At 41.2% G+C, this 25,469-nt stretch overlaps 1 protein-coding gene and 1 long non-coding RNA gene across 4 annotated transcripts in view; both read right to left on the minus strand.

Annotated features, from left to right (window-relative positions):
• The window catches only part of CERS6 (ceramide synthase 6), a 262,156-nt gene that overhangs the window by 227,971 nt on the left and 8,716 nt on the right, over positions 1-25,469 (minus strand). The window lies entirely within an intron of this gene.
• LOC118661340 lies at positions 10,704-12,348 on the minus strand. Its single transcript, XR_004969294.1, has 2 exons — positions 12,154-12,348; positions 10,704-11,430 (listed from the first exon to the last, which is right to left on the minus strand). It is a non-coding gene; the product is annotated as an uncharacterized LOC118661340 (long non-coding RNA).

Consider the following 25,469-nt stretch of genomic DNA (forward strand, 5'->3'; position numbering starts at 1 on the left):
TCTCCACAGGGAGCTTTCCCAGGCTTCCCATGAGCCCTTCAACCTGTGATTCACAGAAGTTGGCTTACACTTTAGATGCAATGATGAAGCATCCAGGCCTGATTTTTCTGTCTACACCGGATTAAAAATGAGATTGGATAGAAGAGGCAGGTGCATTGCTGGCACGAGTTAACAGCTCTCAACCGGAGAGGCAATAAGGAAACTACAAAGAGCAATAATAAGGTCAACATACACACACACACACACACACACACACACACACACATACACTCTTAGTACAGAAAAAAAAACACCTAATAGTTTAAAACGTTACTATTTAACACATTAATAATGTTAATAATGGTTGCAAATTGTCAGAAAAAAGTTAGATTGGGCCATCAAACTCCACTTAGTAGCCATGAAACTGAAAATTAAGTTTTCCTTTTAGTAATGGCTTCAGTGAAGACCTCAAGCTAATCTAGAAAATTGCTTTGCGAAATGTATGTTTTCTGATCATGCTGGATTCCTCTGAAATCTAGGGCTGCTACTAGAAACAAGATAAAAGCATGATATAACTAAATGCTATACAAATAACAATATCTTTATATTCAGTTTCCTGTTCTATCAATAAAATAATAGAATTGGCTTTGACTAAATAAAATTCAGAAACCTGAGACTCAAACTATAATAAGTATGTTTCTTGGTTAGCTTGTTCCAAATGAGGTTCAGCAGTGACTGAATGGAAGCAAAGGATGACAACATTCCAGGGAAGCAGCAGCTGCAAGTGCATCTTCCACCCAGCTCACTCGAGATGGTTGGAAAAGACTGCCCATCCTTCCATTTAACAGATACTGAGCAACTGTTACTTATTTTGTTTAACACGCATTTATAACATCAGACACATGTTCTAATTTAAGCATTAACTTATCTAATCCTTATAATAACCCAAAGAGATAAGCACCATTTCCCCCCTCATTTTACAGGTGAGGAAACAAGCACAGAGGAGGTAAGCAGTTAGCCCTGAGTCAAAGAACTAATTAATACGGGAGCTGAGGCTATCTGAGGCCAGAGTTCAGGCTCTTAACCACTGAGCTTTATAAAAGGAACAAAGAGAATCATGAGGCATCTACTGGGAAACAAGACTGACCTGTCTCTCTCTGCCCTCTGGGGAGTTCACCTTCTAGCCAGGAGGGATAGGTAAAAAGCAAACAATAGAAAACAATTTACTTACAGGCCCAAATACTACAATGGAGAAGTGATGGGATATCACAACAACATAGAGGGATAAAGAATGCTGGACATATTCCCTGAGCTGTCACTGACTCCTCACAAAACCCTGATAAATAACTAGTAAGATATGCGATCATTGTGGAGATGAGGCAGTTCTGGCTCAGAGGAGAGGTGAAGGCCAGGGGCAGCATTCATCCCTAGTCTGAGCATTCCTGACATCTCTCTGGTTTCTAATAACAAACTACTTTACTTTCTTCTAGATTCTTCCCACGTGTTGTAATCCTTTTGCATTACATCACTTTAATTCCCTCTGTACATGACACTATGAGTGGTTGAAGAATTTATCATGAGTGTCTTGTCAAATGCAGGAGACATGTTATTGCTTTGACAATGGTCATTTAATACAAAGGACTCTGCTCACCATAAATAAGACTGTGATGCATACTAGTTAATGGCGTTTACTAAAACTGATTCCTATCATTGTTGGTCTGCAGCGGCCCTGTCCTGGTAGCTGAGGAGTTGGTTAAAGAAATGGAGGCAGAAGAATAAACATATCTAATGACTTCATTCTAAGGACCAGGATAGGTTTTTTGACAAGCTAATTTATTTAAATAGCTAGAAGAGCTCAGATGTTTCAGATAAGACAGATCTGAGAGCCTGTTGGGACTGACTTAAAAACAACTTTCCCTCATTTTAAAAGCGTTGTAAGGAAAATGGAATGCAACCAAAACACACAATTTCAAGAGAACAGACATTTTGTAGTCATTAAGAATTATGTTTACCAAGACTTTAAACAAATGGATATTTATGTTCTAGCAATAGTTACACATTCAGAAAAAAAAGAGCATAAAAACTGATAAAGTATAAGTTCCCTATAATATACCTATTTTTAGACATAAAACATTTCTGGAAATACACAAAAAGGAGTAATATTACCAATGGCTCCCTAGGGGGTGAAAATGAGAAGATGGATAAGAGGAAATTTTAACCTTCACTGTACATCCTCCCTTAGTTTCCTATACCTGATTTTTAACAATTTAAACAAAATTGCCTTTAGGAAAAGTTTTTAAATGACGGGTAAAATGGTGAACGTTCTTTTAGGTTGTAAAGTTATCTTAAATGACAGGACAAAAGTTTTTAAATATAGAATAATTTCAACTGTGTCCCCCTCCCAATAAGAGAAACTAGAAAATTCCTGAAACACTATTAAGAATAGTTACCCCTAAAGGGTCAGTTTTCACTTTTTTACTCTGTAAACTTTCTTATATGTTTAAAATATTTACAATAAGCATTTAGCAAGTAGAGTAAAGGAAATGTGCTACTATAAGTGATAGGATGGATTACAGGAGTTGCTTTTGCCATATCCTAAAGTCAAATATTAAAAGGCCAAAATTGTCATTCGAAGATGAATAAATCCAAAGTAAAGACTAAAAGACCCTCTTCTTGTTGCCAAACATGGCCTTAAAGTCCTATTTCAAGGAAGGCAGAATCACGCCTTAATTTTAAATACTTTTGACCTAAGTTTCTTTTCCTACTCTAGTCTTCTTTGCTACAGATATTAATCATATTTTCTTTCAAAGAAGGTGATAGTGGCAATTAGCTGGTGCCAAGACACAGACTCCCACCTCAGTGTGAGAAGCAACTACCCTCAGACTAGAAGCCTCTTCCCTCACCTCTTGAGCACTGTTTGCTTCTATCCCTCCCAATTCCTTCTGCAGTTTAGTTTTCCTTCTCAGAAAATGTGACCTGCCTCCACCAAGTATTATTAACACAACTGCATCTTACACAACAGTGAAAGGAAGGAAATTACTGCTTTAAGTCACCCTGGTGCCCTTTATTAGCAAAATATGGATCTTCTTTGTAGCTCTGTGGGAAATATAGTGACATCCTGTTCACTGTCATCACGCATCCTCCCCTTTGAGGTGCAAGATCCTTTGTGAAGTAGAAACAAAGAAAAGCAGGGAGCTCCAGCTCCTCTGGATGGAGTGAGCACACTGCAGCCTCTCTTACTTTTCACAACTAAAATCTCTGGACACAACACAAAAAACAGCAACCCGAGGACTCTGAAAAGGGAACTAAAAAGGTGAATTGTAAAGGAGAGTCAAAAGGGACCTAGTTTTAAATTTTAATTTATTTTATTCTGGCAGCTTTGTCCTGGGGCAGGACCCCAGCAAAGAGTTCCACCGACAATAACAGAGCAGTGGTGCAGCAGCATGAACAGCTCAATCTCCAAATGACACCCTGTCCTTCTGGACAAACCTGAAAAAGGGCCCTTGTAGACCAGAGGATGGGGGGGATCATGAAGAGAAAGAAGACAGAGAGGGGAATCCCCTAATTCTATACAGAAACTGGACAATGCCCAGCCCCACTCTGAGCTGTGTGTTCATGGGACAGACTCGAAGCACCATATCAAAGAGCTTTGAGAACTGAAAGGACTGAACAGAGCACCCAAGTCTGACTAACCCTTGAGAGGCACCAGCATGGGGCAGACCCCAAGTAGCAGAACAAAGGCTTTGAACACTGATCTGAGATCAGAACCAGCACCCACAGAAGGTGAGAGAGAAATGCAGTGTGACTCCGACAGCAAAAACAAAAAACAACATTGTACAACCCCCAACCTACATAGCATAACATAAATAATACCCAGAACACAACCCAATAGAATTGAATATACAAAGAACTAGGAAAATATGACCAGTTCTCAAGAGAAAAAAAATCAGATTCTAACCCTGAGATAACCCAGATGATATGCATTATAATATCCTCCATGAGAATATAGAATGAATGGAAAGACAGAAATTCTCAGCAGAGAAATAGAAACTAGAAAAATAACCAGTGGAAATTGTAACTGGCTGGCTCAATAGAAAAATAGAGATGACAGTTTCAAAAGAGTGAGCTAGAAGAGTCAGTAAATTATCTAATCTGATAAAAGATTCTCAGAAAAAATAAGCAGAGCCCTGGCCAGGTAGCTCAGTTGGTTAGAGTGTCGTCCCAATACGCCAAGGTTGTGGTTTCAATCCTGGTCAGGGCACATACAAGAATCAGCCAATGAATGCATAAATAAGTGGAACAAGTCTCTCTGTCTTTCTGTCTCTCTCTCTCTCTCTCTCTCTCTCTCTCTCTCTCTCTCTCTCTCTTCCCCTCTCCATCCCCCTACCCTGCCTCCCTCCTCATCCCCATTCCTTTCTCCTCTCTCTAAAATCAATAAAAAAGCTAGTTTCTAGTATTCATGTCAATGTTGTTCAAGAATAAGAGGAGAAAAAGACTGGTAGAGAAACTATTTGAAGCAATAATGGCCAAAAACTTCCCAATTATTAAAAGATATAAATTTATAAATGCAAGAGCTTCATAAAGTTAAAATAGAATAAGCTAAAAAAAAATAATCACTCTTAGACACATCATAATCAACTGCTTAAAAGCAAAGTTAAAAATAAAAGTATTCCCAGCAGATAGAAAAGAATTACACATTGTAAACAGGAGAATAATAATTTTAATGACTGAAGATTTCTCATCAGAAATGAGAGAGGCCAGAAGACAATGGAAAAACATCTTCAAAGTGCTAAAAGAAAAAAAATTACTAACCTAGAAATGTATATCCATTGATAACATCTTTCAGGAAAGAAAGCTAAATAATGCCACTTTTAGACAAAGGAAAACTAAGAGAATCATTTTTAGCAGACCTGCTCTAAAAGAAATGCTAAAGGAAGTGCATCAGGCTGAAGGGAAATGATACCAGAAAGAAACTTGTATTTTCACCAATTAAAGAACATTTACAGAAATGGTAACTATCAGGGTAAATATAAAAGTTTATTTTCCCCAAGGTTTTGAAAATGTGTATAATTGTTGGAAGCAGGAATTATGCCACTGTTTGATAAATTTTCAATATAAGTAGATATAATACATATCACAAGTAAAACATAAAGGTGAATGGGAGAGAATAAAGGAACCTATATGGTGATAAGGTTTCTACATTTAAGTTGTATAATATAAACATTAAGTAGACTATGAAAGTTTAGATATGTATACTGTCACCCTTGAACATCCAACAGAAAAATTTTTCCCAAAGAGATAGAGCCAAAAAGCTAATAGGAAAATGAAAATAAAATACTAAAAAGTTAGGTTCAAATTACTGAAGAGAAGACAGGAACAAATAGCAGAGAGGATACACAGAAAACAAATAATACAATGGTCCTTCTAAATCCAATCATATCAATAATTATACTAAATGTAAATGATCTACCACAGCCATGTAAAGACATCAGAATTTTTCAAAATAACAAGAACTAACTAAATGCCACCTACCAGGAACCCATTTTAAAATATAAAAACCTAGATAGATTAAAAGTAAAGGATGAAAAAGTATGTCATATATACAATCATCAAAATAAAGCCAGAAAGGCTATCTTAATTTCAACCAATCTCTTTTTCTTGCCTGTCCTAATCTTTAATCCCTCTCGATTAACATGGGTACTTACAGAGCCTATTTCCTCATTCCTCATAATATCATTTCCAGAGTATTAATCTATATTTGCCGGTGATTTACAAAATATATCAGCATATCTCTCCTTGCTTTTTATGAACTTACCATCTAAGAGAGACAACATAAATGCAACAGTTTATTAATATACATTATATATAACATATCTAAAATATATGTTTGGAAAATATGTTAAGTTCCCTGTGTACAGAGATGATTTCATAGGCTTTAAGAATGGCATGGGATTCTCACTAAAATTACAGTGTAGGTGGTTTAGAGAATAGTGTTGGAGAAGAGCAAATTCATATGAGAAGCTTGAGAAAAAACGTATTTTCAGAAGCAACTAAATGTAGGTTTTGAGAAAGCATGCCTAAAGCAAGCATAAGGCTGAATAGTACATAGATAAACCTCTGAGAATTTTATTAGGCTTATAAAGACTCACAGCAGTATTAAACAGATCATGCCTCTCACTGCATCTTAACACTATAAGGATGAAGTAATGCTTTGGGGTTTACATATAATAGATGTCCTTTTAATCAATATTTTTTATCTAAACATTCTCACAAAGAAATTATAGCCTTACAGGCACCACCACCCCCTCTTCACCAGTCATTTTTTTAAGGTGACAGGGAAAGGAGAGAGAGAGACAGATAGACAGGGGGGAGGACAGGAGGGAGAGGGGGAGAAAGGCAAAGAGGAGGAGATAATTGTGCAATCGGGTGAAAACGTCCACAGTGGAAATTCAGCAATTGTCCAAAACACATGGATCAGGGTCTTCAATACAAAATTTTCAGTTATAATTAAAACCAGGGGGACAGATTGATTGTTTTAGGAGCAAGCATAAGATGACAACAGAGAAAAGTGAAGATCTGAACCCAGTGGTACATGTGGACGATCACTGCCCTCCTCCACCTCACGTGTTTTCACATATATTCTGTGATTTGCTTAAAGAAAAACAAACACTCCGCTCTGCCTAAGAGGAATATTATTTCTATTGTACAAATGAGGCAACAGATGAGACAAAAATGTCTTACCTATATAGGCATCCCTCACTTTTATGGCGCAATTCATTTCTGGAAACCACAATAAAAAAATCATTAAGTGGACTGTGTGGAATTTATTAAACTTCCAATATTCCTAGTTGCTCACCTGTTTATTGTCATAAAGAAAATGCATTCTATTCCACTGTGAGCAATCATGAAGCAGCATTTTAGCCCCCAAGGCTGTGCCTGTGGGAAACAGCCTCTTTCACAATCCCCTGAAGTTGAGGCCAGGACTTCCAACAACTCTCCACATGGCTGGAAATGCCAAATTATCAGGCCTTAAAGAGAGAAATTCTGAATGAAAAGATAGTAACTCTCCTTATCTGAAAACAAACACACACACACACACACACACACACACATACACACAAAATAGATACACATACCTTGAAAAATAGGTGAGCATACATTCTCTGCCAAAACATGATCAACAAGAAGTTAATTAAGCATTTTAGCTGTCAAGGAGGAGTGCTCAGTTCAGGAAAATTTAGGATTATGTGTCTGTAAAAGGACCTAGCCCCTTACTGGTGTGGTTAAAGTGGAGAGTTGTTCTCTCCTCTGCTTCTTTTACTAATTGATTTCAGAGAGGAAGAGAGAGGGAGAGAGAGAGAGAAGTATCAATAGTGAGAGAGAATCATTGATTGGCTGCCTCCTGCATGTCCCACACTGTGGATCAAGCCCACAACCTGGGCATGTGCCCTGACTGGAAATCGAACCATGACTTTCCAGTTCATAGGTCGATGCTCAACCACTGAGCCATACAGGCCTGGCTCTTCTCTGCGTAAGGTGTGTACAAAACCTAGTAAAACCACCAGCACTACTGCTGTGTTAAATGACATGTAGACTTTTCTCCTGATTGTGCTTTTCATACCTCTTTGCTTTGAATGTGGTGATACAATATTTTGAATAGAGATATTCTAGACCAGTGGTTCTCAAAGTGTGGCCACTGGAACCAGCAACATCAGCATTACCAGGGAACTTGTTAGAAACATAATTCTAATCCAGACCTACTAAATCAGAAATTTGGGGGGTGGGGGAGGGGGCGGTGGGAGGTCAATTTGTTCTCACAAGTCCTCCAGGTGACTCTGATGCCCCGTGAAATTTGAAAGCCCTAATTCTAGAAGTCTTTAAATATGGACACAAGTCTGACCTTCATTTTTCTCCAAGTTGTCTGGAAGCAATGATTTAGTTAATCCTGGCTCAGGGTGCTCCTCATACTCATAAAACTAGAATGGCTGCGTAAGAACCTCGTCTTTTGATCTCTGCCTCTCTGCCATGCAAGGATAGGACATTCATGTGTTCCTGAAGGCAGGAGGAAGACACACCCAGTGCCAACTCTCAACCAACATATGTAAAAGTCTGTCTTCTCAGTGAAAGAAAGTCAAGGTCTCTCTCTCTCTCCAAAGGGGTAGCCTTTCTTGATAATCACAATACTTCCAACTTATAGTGGGTTATTCAACATAATTTTCAGTTTACAAGACCCCTCCAGATATATATAATTTAGCTGCCACAATAACCCTATGAGGCAGATTCTGTATTCCCCCTAACACAGCGGTTCTCAACCTGTGGGTCGCGACCCCTTTGGGGGTAGAACGACCCTTTCACAGGGGTCACCTAAGACCATCAGAAAACACATATATAATTACATGTTGTTTTTGTGATTAATCACTATGCTTTAATTATGTTCAATTTGTAACAATGAAAATACATCCTGCATATCAGATATTTACATTACAATTCATAACAGTAGCAAAATTACAGTTATGAAGTAGCAACGAAAATAATTTTATGGTTGGGGGTCACCACAACATGAGGAACTGTATTAAAGTGTCGCGGCATTAGGAAGGTTGAGAACCACTGCCCTAACAGTTTGCAAAGAAGGCAGCTGGAGCTCAGAGAACGCCCAGTAACCAGCTACCAGCCTAAGATCAGCCAGCCCGTGAAGGTACAGAGCCTCCACTGTTCACACCAAGCACAATACTCAAGCGGTCTACATGAAAGAAACAGCTCTGTGGTCATGGGTGAACTGTTGAACCTGCATGTGCCTCGTTTCCGCATCCATAAAACAGAAGTAAAAGTAGTGCCTACCTCACAGAGTTTATGTGAGGATTAAATAAGATAATCCACATAAGGCTCAAAAAAACCCAGTGCGTGGCATGTAGCACGTTTACAATAAATATTAACCATAATGTATTGGCTGTAATTACTGATCCGACGCCACCACCACTCCAGCTATTAACAACAATGCAGCCACTACTACTGCTCCAGGGAACTGGGCATTTTTAAACTTATTACAGTTTTCCTCTTCTCCTGCCTTCAAACTTCTTACACTGTCCAGACCATCCTATGTTGAGTGTTTATGCAATAGCTATGATCCCATCATTTATTGGGTTATGATAGAATTTATTAAAAAAAAACAAACCTTCATATTTTTGTGAGCAGCTATTCCAAACATCAGACACTTTTATTCCTAATGCAATTTAAAGATCAGCTCTTACAAAGATAAACAAAATAATTATGTCAAATGTACACAGCCTTCATCCCTGTGAGCTTCTTGAGATGCAAAGGAAAACAAAAGGCTTCAATAAGGCTGGCAAATCGGAAAGCTGGTTTCGGCTCCTTGCCTCTAAATTGATCAAAGATAGTCTGAATTTCCAGTTGTGTAAATGAAAAACAGAAACTCTTCTCTGAGCACATCCTTCCAGATATGTATGCCTGATTGCAGCCCTTTGAAGTCGACACAGCTGAAATCAGACTTTTTTGCATGAATTATGCACCACAGCAGAACAGAGAGACCACTCGGAATATGACTCATCATACAAAAGCAAGCTGGAAGCTGAAGGCACTTGCACTGTGCATCTTCTGGGAAGCCAGCATTCCTGAATTAGGTGAGAGGCCCATGGTGAGGGGCTACTTCAAATAGGAAAGGTGCAGCCACAAAGCCTACTCAGCTTATTACTTCAACAATGGCACAGACTCACTCATTTGTGTTTTGGTGGCTTTAACCCACCGACTTCCAAGTCCACGGACCTAATCCACCATAACTAACTATTTAAATCCAGCGAGCAAATGAGAAATTAACATTCATTTTCATTCATTTCAACCAAGTCAACATAAAACCAGCAAAAGATTCAAGTCTAAACTTAAAACTTCATTTAATTTTGTACCTAAAGCACAATGATTCAAGTTTAAATGTTATAATTTATTTCAGCATTTATATTCTCCAACTTTGAATTATACAAATCCAAACTGTTCGTATTTATTGGAATTCGAAGGCCTGCATAACAGAATTTTTGAGTGCCTTTGATAGTGTTTTTAAGGATTCTTCTAAACTTATTCAAAAATTCTATCTAAACATATTATTTTCTATAGGGAAATAACTTCTACACTGAAACTACTTCTAAATCAAATGTATTCATCTTAGTACTATATCAAACTCACCAGGACCCAAGATAATAGATTTCATACTTACGTATGAATGGCTTATTAGCTCAATAAGTAAATCCATATTTTGGGGAAACTACTGGTTTTTCAGCTTGGCCATGATTCCAATGTTATTCCTACTTAATTTATGTAACAGATTAAGCATTTATTTCTCTACGTTAAGTTCAAAAGCAATTTTTGTGAAGGATTATGAAGCAAAGCAGTGCAAGTTGGAGAGCTGTCTGAAATTGTAAAGGTCAGCTTCGAACTTAGAGCTAACGTTGAAGGGTCAGGAATTACTCAGAAATTATTTTATTCAGCCCTAACCAGTTTGGCTCAGTGGATGGAGCATCGGCCTGTGGACTCAAAGGTCCCAGGTTCAATTTCGGTCAAGGGCATGTATCTTGGTTGCGGGCACATCCCCAGTAGGTGGTGTGCAGGAGGCAGCTGATCAATGTTTCTCTCTCATCGATGTTTCTAACTCTCTATCCCTCTCCCTTCCTTTCTGTAAAAAATCAATAAAATATATTTTTTAAAAAGACTGACAAAAATTTTTTTTAAAAAAGAAATTATTTTATTCAACATTTACAACTAGAAACCCCAACCAGCTATAGTTGATCCCACTTGACCAGGAAACAAAAAAAAACTTCTGAGCAAAGGCAAAAAATAGTTGGTCAGTGGCAAAGCTGGCTCCCTGTTGATGGCTTGTAACTGCCCCTCTTTCAAACCTCAAGCTCTCAAGGGCAGGGCCCCCACTGTAGGCACCTCTCAGAGTGGAGCTCAGGGGCTCAGCTTCTGTTGAAGTGATGTTTCATTCCTACATACTTTTTGCTTCCTGTGAAACTGGCCTTCTAACTGCTTGCTTTTGGCTCATGATATATATGTGGTCCTTTTTCTTGACTGTCTTTTGCCATGGAATCCATACCCTCTGCAAGAATTCTATAATAGTACAGGCATATATGTGCCTGAACAACTCTGGCTTATCTGAGGGTTCCGACTTTTCCTTTTATTCTGACTTAGATAGATGTATATCTACTCTATTAAGAATGACTCTCCCCAGTGTTAGCTTCTCACCCTAATTTTACTGGCCCGCACCCAACATCACGCAGCTAAAGCTGTGTTTTTGAGTCAGGAGAGTATCTGTCTCTGAAAAAGCTCAGAGAGAGCAAAAGCTCAAAGGTGTTTCAGTTCCTTCAAGCTCATGCATCCTCCATCTTGCACTTGGCTGAGTTCCCAGGTATCAGTTCTCAAGGCACATGGGTGGCTTTGGACATGTACCTAAGCAAATATACAGGGTGGGACAAAAGTGGGTTTACAGTTGGAAGTACACAAAACACAGTTTATTCTTGTATTGTTATTTATTAATTATTGTATTATTTTCCATAGGAACTACTGGAAACCTACTTTTGCCCCACCCTGTCATCTTGAAGAGGCAAATAAAGAACAGGGGACTAGGAGTTAACATATCTGTAACTCAGCTACTAAGTTCACAACCATGTGTGATCCTGGTGACTCATTATCCCTCTAAGATCTGTTTTCTCAACTGTAAAGTTAAAGAGGTTTTGTAATCTCAAAGTTTTCTCCCAGCTATGAAATTCTATTACTCTTTTTTGCAAAGGTAATTATTAAATGAATTCCCAAGCTTAAGATATTACCTACTGTTACTTTCTCATGTCATCTTGCCTCTCTATTAGTATGGACAATTGAAACTCAATTATGTACTATAGGGCAAAAACACTGGGGAAGATTCTCATATAAACTTCTACTCTAACAGCATGTCTGAGTAAGCAATTCAATGTTCCTGTTGATTAAAGCACACTGAAATACACATCTATATTAATGTGTAAAGAAGCAGTGTAAAGAAACAGAACCCATTGGCTGAGTACCTGCTATGGGGCAGGGATTTAGTTAAGCACTTCACTGCAATTAACTCTAATCTTCATTATCTGAAAAGTTAATATGATCTCCATCTCCCAGGATCTAGGAGATTTTTTAACTTACCCAGAGTCACAGCTCCAGTAAGTGGTGGTAGTTGAATTCAAATGCAAGAGCTGTGCTTTGGGCTGGCCTGCTGGTGAGGAACTGAGCAAGCATGTAATATCTGTCTTGGGTAGAGGTCATCATAACACACAGCTGCCTATCACACAATATTCATGCAGTAAAACCTCCTATTGCATTTAACAGGTTTCATTTATACTGTACCCTTCTTGAAAGATGGGAGGAAACTGATTTCCCTAGGGATGGCTTCAAATTCTATAAGAAAAAAAATACATATACATATATATATACATACACACACATATATATAGAAAAGGTATATCTACTTCATACAGTTAAAAAAATCTGTTATAAATAAAAACAGGTTGATGACCCTATCACTTTGAATAAGTAAATAAAAATGGAATGAATAAAAATGAAGTTTAAAATAAATGAAAAATAAAGAAATCATTAATTTTAACTCAAGAGTTTTAAAACTGACTTCTAAAAATGAAGAGGAGTTAGTACTACCAGATAATGAGAGATATTATAAAGTTGCAATAATAAAATAGCCAAATGTGAAGGAAATTCGGTATATGACAGAAGTAGTATTTCAAATTAGAGAGGAAAATACATAGATCATTTAATAAATCATGTTAATGGGGGAAGAAGAGGATAACTACAATTGAAGTTCTCATGTCTGACACCAAAATTAATTCAAGATAAATCAAAAATTCAAACATAAAAAAAAAACCATAAAATACTAGGAGAGAGTTAACGTGTTTACAGGCCCTCTTGAAACTCCAGTAAAATCCCTATGAAGAATAAAGGAGGTAAACTTCCAAAAGGACAAAAGACAATGACAACAGATAAGAGGTGTCACCCAACATCTTGGAAGATGGAAAGCAGAAGAGGGGGTGGGAAAACTGATCTAGTCAAGAGGAGTCACCGAAACCCAACTGCCTTCCAGTGGTGGAAGTCGGAGAAGTTTGCCCCACGCTTCTTCGTGTACAAGAGCCACCTGGCGGTCCTGAGCGTGTTGACACTGGTTCAGCAGTCTGGGGCGAGGACTGCGATGAAGACTGCAATGAAGACTGCGGTGAACACTGAATGCTGCATTTCTAACAAGTTCCCTGGTGATGTGGGCAGAGCCTATGGGTCTCTGGGGACTGACCACATGGTGAGCAGTGAGGCTTTGGAGTAGACAATGCCACAAATGTTCATGAACTGTCAGCATCAGATACATGTGGAGGTTGGGGAGCAGAAAGGCTGGTCCAAAGTCTGTATAAGGAACAGGCAGACCTCCTGATTCGGTGCTAGAAGCCAGGTGACTGCTTGCCCCAGTGCCAGCAGAGGAAGGGGGTTTAACTCCCGAAGAGACCAAGTTACACAGGGTCTGACCTTTGGGACATTGAGTACAGTGACCAAAACATGGGACTAAGTCAGCCATTTTCAACCTTTTCATCTCATGGCAAACATAAATGAATTACTAAAATTCTGCGGCACACCAAATATTATATTATACTAGAGGCTCGGTGCACAAAATTCATGCACAGTAGGGTCCCTAGGCCTGGCCGGTGATCAGGACTGATCGGGGCCTTCCTTCCTTCTGCGTCGCCCCCTGGTGGTCAGCGCACATCATAGCAAGTGGGTCGAACTCCCGAGGGGACACTTTGCATATTAGCCTTTTATATATATATAGATATTTTGATGATCTGACAAAAAAAAAGTAGTTACAATTTTTATTCATTCAACCCAGACTGCTATTGTGTTAGCTGTTGTCATTTTTTAATTTGACAATCTAAAAGAAAAGAGGTCAGTGCCCTAACTAAATAGTCAAGTATGGCATGTTTTGAAGATTCTTGTGGCACACTGATTGAAAACCACTGGACTGAGTGAAAATCTGCAAACCAAATAGGACTTTGAGCTCCATTTAGCAGCTCAGCTCACAGCCATTAGGGAACTAAGAGGAGGGTTGCTGTCTATGGAACTGACTAGCTCAGGGAATGCCCTCTGGAAGGGAAAACTGTGATTACCTAAACCACATATAGATTAAAATCTTCATCCCAGAAAAAAAATCGTAATTAAAGTTAAAAGACAAATTAAAAAAACATAAATATTTACAATATACATGAAAAGTAGCCATGTAATAGCAACTGGTTGTTCAGTTGTTCTGCCATTCAGTCTATTTGCATATTAGGGTTTTATATAGAGAGACTAGAGGCCCAGTGCACAAAAATTCGTGCACTCGGGGGGGTCCCTCAGCCCAGAATGCCCCCTCTCACAGTCCAGAAGCCCTCAGGGGATGTCCTACTGACGGTCTGGCCTCCTTCTGTGGGAGGCAACCAGGCCAATCAGGGAAAGGCACTGTTCCCATCACCCCGCCGCTACTGCTGCCTCTGGCCTCCCTCTGCGGGACACGACCTGGCCGATCAGGGGAAGGCGCTGCCCCCATCACCCTGCTGCTGGTAGCATGTTTTAAAGATTCTTGTGGCACACTGGTTGAAAACCACTGGACTGAGTGAAAATCTGCAAACCAAATAGGACCTTGAGCTCCACTTAGCAGCTCAGCTCACAGCCATTAGGGAAGTAGGAGGAGGGTTGCTGTCTATGGAACTGACTAGCTCAGGAAATGCACTCTAGAAGGGAAAACTGTGAATCTTTAAAACACCCACACTGCAGGCCACTGTGGCTGCCGGCCCTTGGCCCTCTTAGTGCTGGCCCTACCCCTGCCCACTGGTGGGTGGGGGCAATCTGGGGCCAGGCCGGCTGGGAGAGGGGCTGTGGGAGGTTGAGGCACAGCAGGTCACACCCTATCAAGCCTCTGCAGAGGTGTGGTGCCAGGACCGGGCCCGTGCTGCTGCCTCTGTGGTTGCCTCTGCAGAAGGGGCAGCACTGGGACTAGGACCGCGCAGCCCCCTCTCCCACTGCCTCTGTGAAAGGGGCCGTGGCACTGGACTGGCCCACGTCACCGCCTCTGCTGCGCCACGGGCTCTTGCAGCAGCTGTGGCTTTGTCCGGAAGGACGTTCAGAAGATGTCCAGTCTAATTAGCATATTACTCTTTTATTAGTATAGACTAGAGGCCCTGTGCACAAAATTCGTGCGGGGGGGGAGGGGGGGTCCCTTCAGCTTGGCCTGTACTCTCTCCAATCCGGGACCCCTTGGGGGATGTCCGGCTGCCGGATCGAGCCTAAACCTGCAGTTGGACATACCTCTTGCAATCTGGGACTGCTGGCTCCTAACTGCTCACCTGCCTGCCTGCCTGATTGTCCCTAACTGCCTCTGCCTGCCAACCTGATCTCCCCTAACTGCTCCCCTCCCAGCCTGATTGCCCCTAACTGCCCGCCCCTGCTGGCTTGGTCACCCCTAACTACCCTCCCCTGCCAGCCTTATCGCCCCTAACTGCCCTCCCCTGACAGCCTGATTACCCCTAACTGCCTCTGCCTGCCAGCCTGATCTTCCCCTAACTGTTCCCCTGCCGGCGTGGTCAACCCTAACTACCCTCCTCTGCCAGCCTGATCACCCCTAACCACCTCTGCCTGCCAGCCTGATATCCCCTAACTGCTCCCCTCCCAGCCTGATTGCCCCTAACTGCCCTCCCCTGCCAGCCTAATTACCCCTAACTGCCCCTGCCTGCCGGCCTGATCTCCTCTAACTGCTCCCCTCCCAGCCTGATTGCCCCTAACTGCCCTCCCCTGCTGGCCTGGTCACCCCTAACTACCCTCCCCTGCTGGCCTGGTTTCCCCTAACTGCCCTCCCCTGCCGGCCTGATCGCCCCTAACTGCCTCTGCCTTGGCCCCTGCCACCATGGCTTTGTCCAGAAGGATGTCCAGATGGATCTCTGGAAGACACCCAGTCTAATTAGCATATTACCCTTTTATTAGTATAGATGAGATTAAAGACATATAACACTAGGTAATGTTTTTAAATGATCTTAAAAATGGAAGAAGTGGTTGCATAATTTTAAATGTTCAATCTGTTTCGAATACTAGTTGTTTTGTAGCATTATGAATCCTGTAGACATCAAAACATTTAAAAATACACAAGTTAAAATTAATACATTAGAAATTAGCAAATGGTAACTGCTGAGACAATACTACACCAAGAGATTTGTTGTATGTTGTGTTACTACTTTAAAAAAAACTGGGGTAAAAACTTCAGCAGTATCACTTAAAACCAGTGTGAAAACCCCATTATCTCTAGCATGCTTATTTGGAAAAATGTTGTTATACTTCATCCCCTATAGCTGTCATAAGAGCTCTGAAAAATCTGTACCTCAACTGTAGTGTCATGGCCATTTGGCAGTAATAGAAAACTGAAGATTTTACCAATGAAACATGGTATATTTAAAGAAAACCATTCTCTTCTGCTATGAGAGTCCAAAAACAATAGATTTTAACAGACTTATTTTAAGGTACCCTCTTTATAGAAATAAGTAGAAAGTAATGCAGTATTTTGGGCCTAAAAGGCATGGGTAGTAACCCACAAAACCTATGCAAAAAATTGCAAAATCAGAAGAAGCAGAAAGCTAATGAGAAAGTGTCATCCACAGGAACACAGGAAGGCTTCAAACAAATTGCAGGCTACATGATCACTTTTCAAAAAAATGTTAAAGACCCACAAAAAAAGTTAAAGATGTGATACTAGGGTTCCAAAAATTGACTATAAAACTGAAAAAAAAATTGTAAGCAGAGATGGCAATAAAATGAAAAGGAAAGTTTTTTTAAAAAAACAGATCAAAGCTACATGAAGAGGAACAGAATAAATATGAGTGAACAGGACACCTAGCAGGTAGGCTTGAGGAAAATTAATAAAATCACTTGGAAAAAATATATCAAAATGATTATAGAGATGGTCATGGGTGAGAAAGGGAGACTATAGAGTTCTAACATATGTATAATTGGTATTCCTGAGGAAGAGAACAAGATATATCTAAAGGTGGAACAGGAGAAAACTTGTATTACAGAAGAATTAAAAGATTAGATTACATTAGATGAAAAGGTACATGTTTTAAGGTGAGTATAATTATAAAAATATAAAGCACAGCAAGTCTTAAAAATATTATTTTCAAAACAAATAGAGCATTTCTATATCGCAAACAAAACTTAGCGTTCAAAATACATGGCTTTTTCAAATTCCAAGTGTATGACAGCTCTGATTCCCTCGTCTCAAACTGCAAATCTTCTCATTCTACATTCAAGGAACAGGATACGTAGCATTTCAACAAAGTTACATACTTAATCCCCTGTTTAACATCCTTAATTTGTTTAAAAAAAAAAAAGACAGTAAAACACTGTATTTTTGGCCCTTTATTAATACCTATCTTTATAAAACATTTTCACTAATTAAAGTGGGGGAAAAAATGGGTGTTTTTTGACTATGGTTCTTTCTCTCACTCACTTTCTCATACCCCCTTTCCTTTATTAAATGTTATAGCCAAATACTAATCAGATGTTGTTTATCCAAGCATGTGCACAAATAGCACAACGAGGAGACTGTCCCATATGTGATGGCAGGTACCAGAGCTTGTGCTTTCCTCCAAAAGGAACCAAAGTCCGTAAGTGGGATAATCAGCTTTGCTGCATAGATTAGGAATTAAAGTTGCCTTTCGTCCACACATTTCAAATACGTTTTCCTTAATTTATAAAAATGGGTAAAACTGATAAGGAGGAAGCTTCCAGGCTACCAGCAATGTTTCTTGAGCTGGGTCCTAACTAGTGAATACATGGCTATATTCACTTTGTTGTGATAATTCAATGAGCTCTACATTGACGTGTTCTTTGCGTGTGTTTCTTTTTTTTTTTAATATATTTTATTGATTTTTTACAGAGAGGAAGGGGGGGTATAGAGAGTTAGAAACATCAATGAGAGAGAAACATCGATCAGCTGCCTCCTGCACACCTCCTACTGGGGATGTGCCCGCAACCAAGGTACATGCCCTTGACCGGAATTGAACCTGGGACCCTTCAGTCTGCAGGCCGACGCTCTATCCACTGAGCCAAACCGGTTACGGCCTTATGTATATTATACATACAGACTAAAAGTTTACATTAGAAAAGAGAAAGTACTATTCTAACTCCATAAGAATGTTTGTAAGCAAGTGATGGTTGCACATTTGAGTGCTGGGTTTACAGCAAATACCCATTAGAGTATTGGCTGACCTAGGGTCCACAAAGATGGAATTTTCCGCCAAAGTCAGGGTTTTCTGCTCCATTTTGCTGTACACACATGGCAGTCACTCTCTCCCCCACTCTCTTACCCTCGCTCTTATTCTCTCCACAAATGGAGACACTGGTTGCGTTTAGTTTCAGCTGCAAAGAGAAGTATAATCTGTGTCAACTTCCAAACTATGATCATCATACACCCTTTACCTTAACAGTTCCCATTCAGAGCAGCTACCTGACACTTGTAGGATGGCTTTCAAAACAGGGCACTAAGGTGTTTCTAGCAGCTAAGTGCATCCAATTCAGAAAAGCTTTAGACAATTCGAAAGGACTGATATTCCTTAGATTTGACCCCTGAGTAAAGACTGAGACATTGGCTGGGGAAATGGAATCAGGATTGATACAGAGAAAGAGTAGCCAGGTTTGGTTCTGCTTTGAATGGAAGACTTTTATCTCATCTTCAACTCTGAACAAGGGGAAACTGCTTGACAAACAATAAATCGTTGTTTTACACTTGTGGCACTTAGTAACCAATTCTATTTTTTCTTTCCAATCAGAAAAAAAGAAATCTAAAACCGTAAACTTATTTTTGACAACAGAAAGAACATGTATTATATATTATTTATTAGATATTTTCTAAACACTAAGAAAGCAGCCCAGCCAGCATGGCTCCATGGTTCAGCATCAACCTATGAACCAGGAGGTCACCGTTCGATTCCAGGTTAGGGCACATGCCCGGGTCACGAGCTCAATCCCTAGTGGGGGGGGGGAGGGGTGCAGGAGGCAGCTGATCAATGAATCTCTCTCATCACTGATATTTCTATCTCTCCCTCTCCTTTCTTCTCTGAAATCAATAAAAGTATTTTTTAAACACTAAGAAATTAAATTAGCTGTATGAGGTGATAGCTCTTATGAACCATCTTTCTAAGTGGATTTGTCCTAAACTCACTCCTGCCCCGGGAAATGGGAGGAATAACGGAACAGCTGGTTACCAGGGCTCGGGACTGAAAGGTAAGGGGGCGACCAATCAACAGATCCCGCTGGCCCAGCCTACCATGGATCTGAAGACACAGTCGGGTCTGAGCAAGAGGATGAGGAAAACAGAAGACGTGGGAGCACGAAGCAAAAAGGAGCCAACAGTTAAAAGGAGTGATAAGCCATGGTCCTATCTAGGTGCCCTCTACCTGATCTTACATGGCTTGACTTTGTGCCAAGGTATGGGCAGACGGGGGACAGAGGGCACAGCACAGGCACTAACACGGACTAGCTGGTCTGCCTGCTTCGAGACGCAGGGCTGCAAAGCCTGCCTCTGAGAGAGGCGAGATCAAAACTGGACTTGCCTAACATTTCCCCTGCTCAACTCCAAACACAGTTCACTGCAGCGTTTCGTCAGGAGCCCAGCACTCTCCAATGAACCACAGACACCTAACACGAGCAAAAGTCAGTTTTACAGACAGTGAAATCAGCAGAACCATGAACGATAAAAGAGCCTATACAGAAATCACCTGACTGCCTGAGCTCACTGTAGAAATAACGGCTGGTTAACAGCCACCACCTGCACTGCATCTATTTTTGTTTTCTTCCCCCATCCCTTCTGCGCGCAGCCGCTAAAGTATGGTGCACACATCACCACATCCCCTCATCCCTTTTGTCTCGATGTATGCTTCAGCAAGTTGATAAATGCAGCTCTTATTCTGCAGGTCTTCAGCCTTCTCTACTCTCTGTGACAACTTAAGAGACTAAAAGGGTATCATCTTTCTCAATATTTTGGTATTTGCTCTTTTTTTTTTAAGTTCTCCAACTTTGTGGGGTTTTTTTTAATGATGTAGGTAACATTTGTGAGTTCTACTCTTCCTCTAAAACTTTTAAATAAAATGTAATAACCGTTTTTAAAAAAATAAAGTGTGGGTGCTTAACACACCCCGGGATGAAAGTGGGAGGCAAACACAACCAGGGTGTGGTGTCAGCAAGGCCAGACAGCACGCCCAGGAGAACGGCACACCGACAGCGGCCCTGGGCACATGCACCATGAGTTACGCTCTCAGGAGGGCCAACTGACACTCACAGGGAGCCCTTCCACCCCCTTTTCTAAAAGCCATGGCACAGGGTGCACAGGCGGTGGGGCAGGAGCCGCAGCTCCATCACCAGGGAAGCTCCTCCCTCACTTACCTCAGGGAGAAGCAGAGGGGCCACTCTCTTTGTGAAAACAGCCCTGGCTGGGGACCAGACCAGCATGGGTTTAACCATCCGGTGGGGTGACCTGCTGCTGTAGTTGTTCTGAAGTGTTTCTAGGACAGTTCCAGACAAACCAGGAGCAGCTGGTCACTCTACAGTAGCACCATGGGGGTGCCCAGCAGCGGGGCTCTGCCAGGACCTGGGTGACTGGCACAGGGGAAGTCGGTTCATCTCTATAGGTTTCTGTGTCCTGATATGTAAAATGGGAGGTGGACATGTTTAGCTTTGCCAGTATTTCAGAACACTTGTGCCCTAAATCAGCATCTGGTAGTGTGGTGTTCCAAGGGGTGGGGAGAAAGGGGTGGTAGAAGTAGTGTGCCCTGGTGAGGAGGGGTATTTTTTTTTTTTAATAAAAACATATTTACATTTTCATTTATTTATATATTTTCTAAAATAAAAAATATTTATTTATCTAGGGCATATATTTTTTATTGATTTTTTAAAATGTATTTTTTATTGATTTCAGAGAGGAAGGAAGAGGGAGAGATAGAAATGAGAACCATTGATCGGCTGCCTCCTGCATGCCCCCTACTGGGGGATCAAGCCTGCAATCCAGGCATGTGCCCTTGGCTGGAATTGAAACTGGGACCCAAACCGACACTCTATCCACTGAGCCAAACCAGATAGGACTTTTTGTTGTTGTTGTTGTTGTTGTTAGATAAAGAGGAAGGGAATGGGAGAGATAGAAACATCAATTAGAGAGAACGTCGATTGGCTGCCTCCTGCACACCCCTTACCAGGGACTGAGCCCGCAACCCTGGCATGTGCCCTGACCAGGAATCGAACCGGGGACCTCTTGGTGCATAGGTCGACACTCAACCACTGAGCCACACTGGCTAGCTGAGACACACTGGCTGGGGGAGGAGGGATATTTTTTCACTCTATCAATTCCATATTTACTTTTTTATATGGATTTTAAAGGAAGGAGAGAGAGAGAGAGAGAGAGAGAGAGAGAGAGAGAGAGAGAGAGAGAGAGAGAGAGAGAACACACATCAATTTGCTCTACCACTTATTTATGCATTCACTGGTTGATCTTGTATGTGCCCTGAGCGGGGAGCAAACCTGCAACCTTGGTGTCTCGGAACAATGCTCTAACCAGCTGAGCCCCAGCTAGGCCCTAGCTGCAATTCTAGGGCAACAATTCTATGTTTAGAATTGGTTTCATGTGATGCTAATAAAAAGTAAGCCAACTTTTAGTCAATTTTATTTTTTTTTTAATCTACAGGTAATCCTCCCTTACTGCATGAGCCTTACCCGGGCTCACCACAGGTGTCTGACACATGATGGACTCATATATTTTTAAATGAATGAGTGTTCAACTTCCTAAGTAGAAAGTCTGAAACTGTTAAACTATTACTAAATTAAGTAGAGGCAGTTTTGGGTAATTTGTCATTCAACAGCATGTGGTTTCATCTTTGCCTTACTTCCTCCTTTAAAAGACAACCCACCACAAATGTCACATTTGATCATCTTCAGATGTCTTCTACCAATGCCTAAAAAATTTAACAGGCTCATTAAATTATTTACATGGCAAACTACTTACAAATTATACTGAAGCTGGGCAGAACTGGAAAAGTGCTCCTAGTGGGAAGCCAGGTCTGATCCCTTCTAAACTAGTTTGGTTAGGTCAGCCATATTCACACCAATGGGAGTTCAAATTTGGGGGCTGTAGATTAAGGTCCAGTTCTTCACTAAGCTAGGGTTATTTAATGCTGACTCAATTGGAAGAATCAGAATTTTCCTTGGGGGGGGAGGGGGTACGAGAAAGGGGAAGAGAAGGAAAGGGTGGGTGGAAGAGGGATAGGGGGAGAGAGAGAGAGGAGAAGGAGAGGAGAAAGGCAATAGGGAAAGTAAAACTCAATGGTTACTGACAAACCCCAAGAGGTGAAAGCAGGAGTGGGGTCCATCATATATGTTCATGACAGAAAGGAAAAGCCAGTGAAAGGTCTCGGAAATCTAATGGTATAAAGTCTCACTCCTGGAAATCGGGGTTCCAATAAACACTCAGAAAGCATTTGTGTGTGTGCCTTTAATAAACCTAAAGAGCAAGTAATGACTGCTTCCATGCCCTAAGCACTGCCCTAAACACAATGCAAGGGGCATTTCATTTAATCCTCACAATAGTTCTGTAAGTGCCAGATGGAACCTGGGCAGGGAGCAATTGGGTAATTTGCTCCTAGATCTGCAGCTAGTTGAGTGGCATGGCCAAATTCAGCCCAGGTCTTGGGTCAATATAAATGGCAAATCTGACGTTTGCCATTCCTGGTGGTTGAACACTCACCCAGTCAGTTTTCCCTTGAGACTACATGCAATAACACAGGACCATCAGGGCCAGATGGGCAGTGGGACAGACGGGGATATCTGCATGAGGTACTTCGCCACTGAAAGGGGGCTTACGGAGAAAACTCGCCCAGGGAAAAGCCCTCTTCCTGAGCCGTCTTCTCACCCAGAGAGAGCTTCAGGCTCTACGTGGTACACAGCTGCCCATCGCTTGTCTAAAATCCCACCTTTGGGAATAGTTTTCTGCCACAAAATAGAAGCAAGTCTCTGGCCTACAATCCACATCACTACTAACAGTTAAGAAAAGGCTAAGCAACATTTCCCTCCCTAAATAGGCACAGTGCTGAAGAGATTGGGGCTTCGGTGCCTGTCTAAAACTCTAAATATTTTCTCTTCAACAGAAGAAGCAAATCCTCTAGTTCCAGGATCAAATATATAAACAGGTTCTACTGCCTCCACAAGCTGCACCCTCTCCCCACCCCTCTACCCCCACACACACCCAACACATTCAATCACCACACAGAACATTGGTTCTCAAGCAGGTGCTAAATCGTGTTCTATGGTGCCAATTATTTTTACACAATGTGTGTTTTTAGGAACCAGTTTTACAGAGTCCCCTTTAAATACATTATTTTTTTGCAGATAATCCTCCAATATCACAAAGTAGGCATATTCCCCATTTTATAAGCGAGGAGACCAAATTTCAGAGAGTATGCTATGTACTATTGCATAGTTGATAAAGGACACTATTTTGGATTTAAACCCAAGTCCCATAGTCTTTCTGATATTCCATCCACTTTCCTTTTAACTCGTTAGGAATATACATTTCTAATTAATTCCAATAAATGTAGAAAACAGTAACACAATTTAAATGCAGTCACCCTGCAATCTACCCCCACACTCAAAGATACACTCACCCACTGACGCACAAAGCCCTGATATTCTCTTAATCTCCATAATGCCTAAGTGACTGATTACTTGGTTCTCAATTTTCCTCCACTCAAGCTATTGTGTCCAAAACTGCCACTCTGCTTAAAACACCAAGTCACTTTATTCTGCTTTGAAATGGTGATCTATTAAGACAAGATCTACAGAGCCACTTAGACTAGCTGGCAGCCTTTCCCCTGATACCTGCCAGACTGTGTCCCTGGACAAAATTTTAGATGGTTTTCTCTATCCCCTTCCCAACTCTTAACTCCGTGCTGCTGCTCTGCTCCCAAAATGCCCCTGTGTTTTTAAAGGATCTGCACCAATGATAATAAGAAGGAAGGAAGGGAGAGAAGGAGAAAAGATGGGAAGGGGCAAAGAGAGAAAGAGACAGGGTAGGGGGACAAAGAGAGAAAGAAAGGAAAGAGACAAACACAATCACAGCTTCAGGACAGCAACAGCAGCTTTGTAACCTGAAAACCTCAGAGATAAGATGTGACATTTATGTAGACACTGGCAAGTCACAAATTCCTAGGGCACTGTGTGAAAGGGGTTACCCAGTAAAGCAACACGGCCTCCCTGCAATGAAACGCCATTTGTGTTATCTCCACCCCAGCTCCTGCCAAAACAACCCCACAAACCAATTCTGAGGCAATAAAAGCAAAAGTAGGAACAGGAAGCAGGAGGGGTATGAGAGAAGTCCATTTGGAAGGCTAGTAGTGACGAAAAGAAAGTGCTCCTCAAAAAAAGAGAGAAAGAGAGAGAGGGAGGGAGGGAGGAAGAAAGAGAGGGAGGGAGGGAGGGAGGGAGGGAGGGAGGGAGGGAGGGAGGGAGGGAGGGAGGAAGAAAGAGAGGGAGGGAGGGAGGGAGGGAGGAAGAAAGAAACTAGCCCAAACATTATCACAGATGAATTACGGAAAGCAGAGTTTAGTACAATGAGCAAACATTAGTATAAAACTGAAAAACTATTTTTCAATAATAGGTACATGCCAATGCTTGCAATCAATTGCCTTATAGTAAGCAGCATTTAGTAAAATCACATTCAAATTTTCAAGTGTTTAAATCACTTGTGTATAAAGTGGGTGTGAAATTAAACTGAAAGACAGGAGGAGGGTGGGATCTGGCCTTCCGCAGCGGTTCTCAACCTGTGGGTCGCGACCCCTTTGGGGGTCGAATGACCCTTTCACAGGGGTCGCCTAAGACCATCGGAAAACACATATATAATTACATATTGTTTTTGTGATTAATCACTATGCTTTATGTTCAATTTGTAACAATGAAATTGGGGGTCACCATAACATGAGGAACTGTATTAAAGGGTCACAGCATTAGGAAGGTTGAGAACCACTGTTCCAGAGCAAGCTTCCATAGGCTCTGTGCCCGAGGCCACACTAGAACCTGATCCCATCAGCCTGGTTTGCTTTGAGTGGACTGGGAATGCACTAGGGTGCCTTTACTTTAATCCTAGGGAGTCTCTGAAACTGTACAGTGTGTTTTTCCAGAGACACATGGCTCTCCTTTGCTATACATGCTAATCGACTATTATTAAATTTTCATATTAACAAATGACGGAAGGACAGTGTTGAGTCAACGTGCCTGCCAAAAAGGCCCAGGGAGCTGCAGTGCTCTCGGGACTTCTACCTTCCTTCCATCACCCCTCACCTTCCACCCACCTATGCCAGATGATTCTGGAAAGAAAAGGGGCTCTCCTAGATCCCAAGGGCATTATCCAT

This window comes from Myotis myotis, unplaced genomic scaffold (genome assembly GCF_014108235.1).
Source record: "Myotis myotis isolate mMyoMyo1 unplaced genomic scaffold, mMyoMyo1.p scaffold_m19_p_8, whole genome shotgun sequence".
NCBI lineage: Eukaryota > Metazoa > Chordata > Mammalia > Chiroptera > Vespertilionidae > Myotis > Myotis myotis.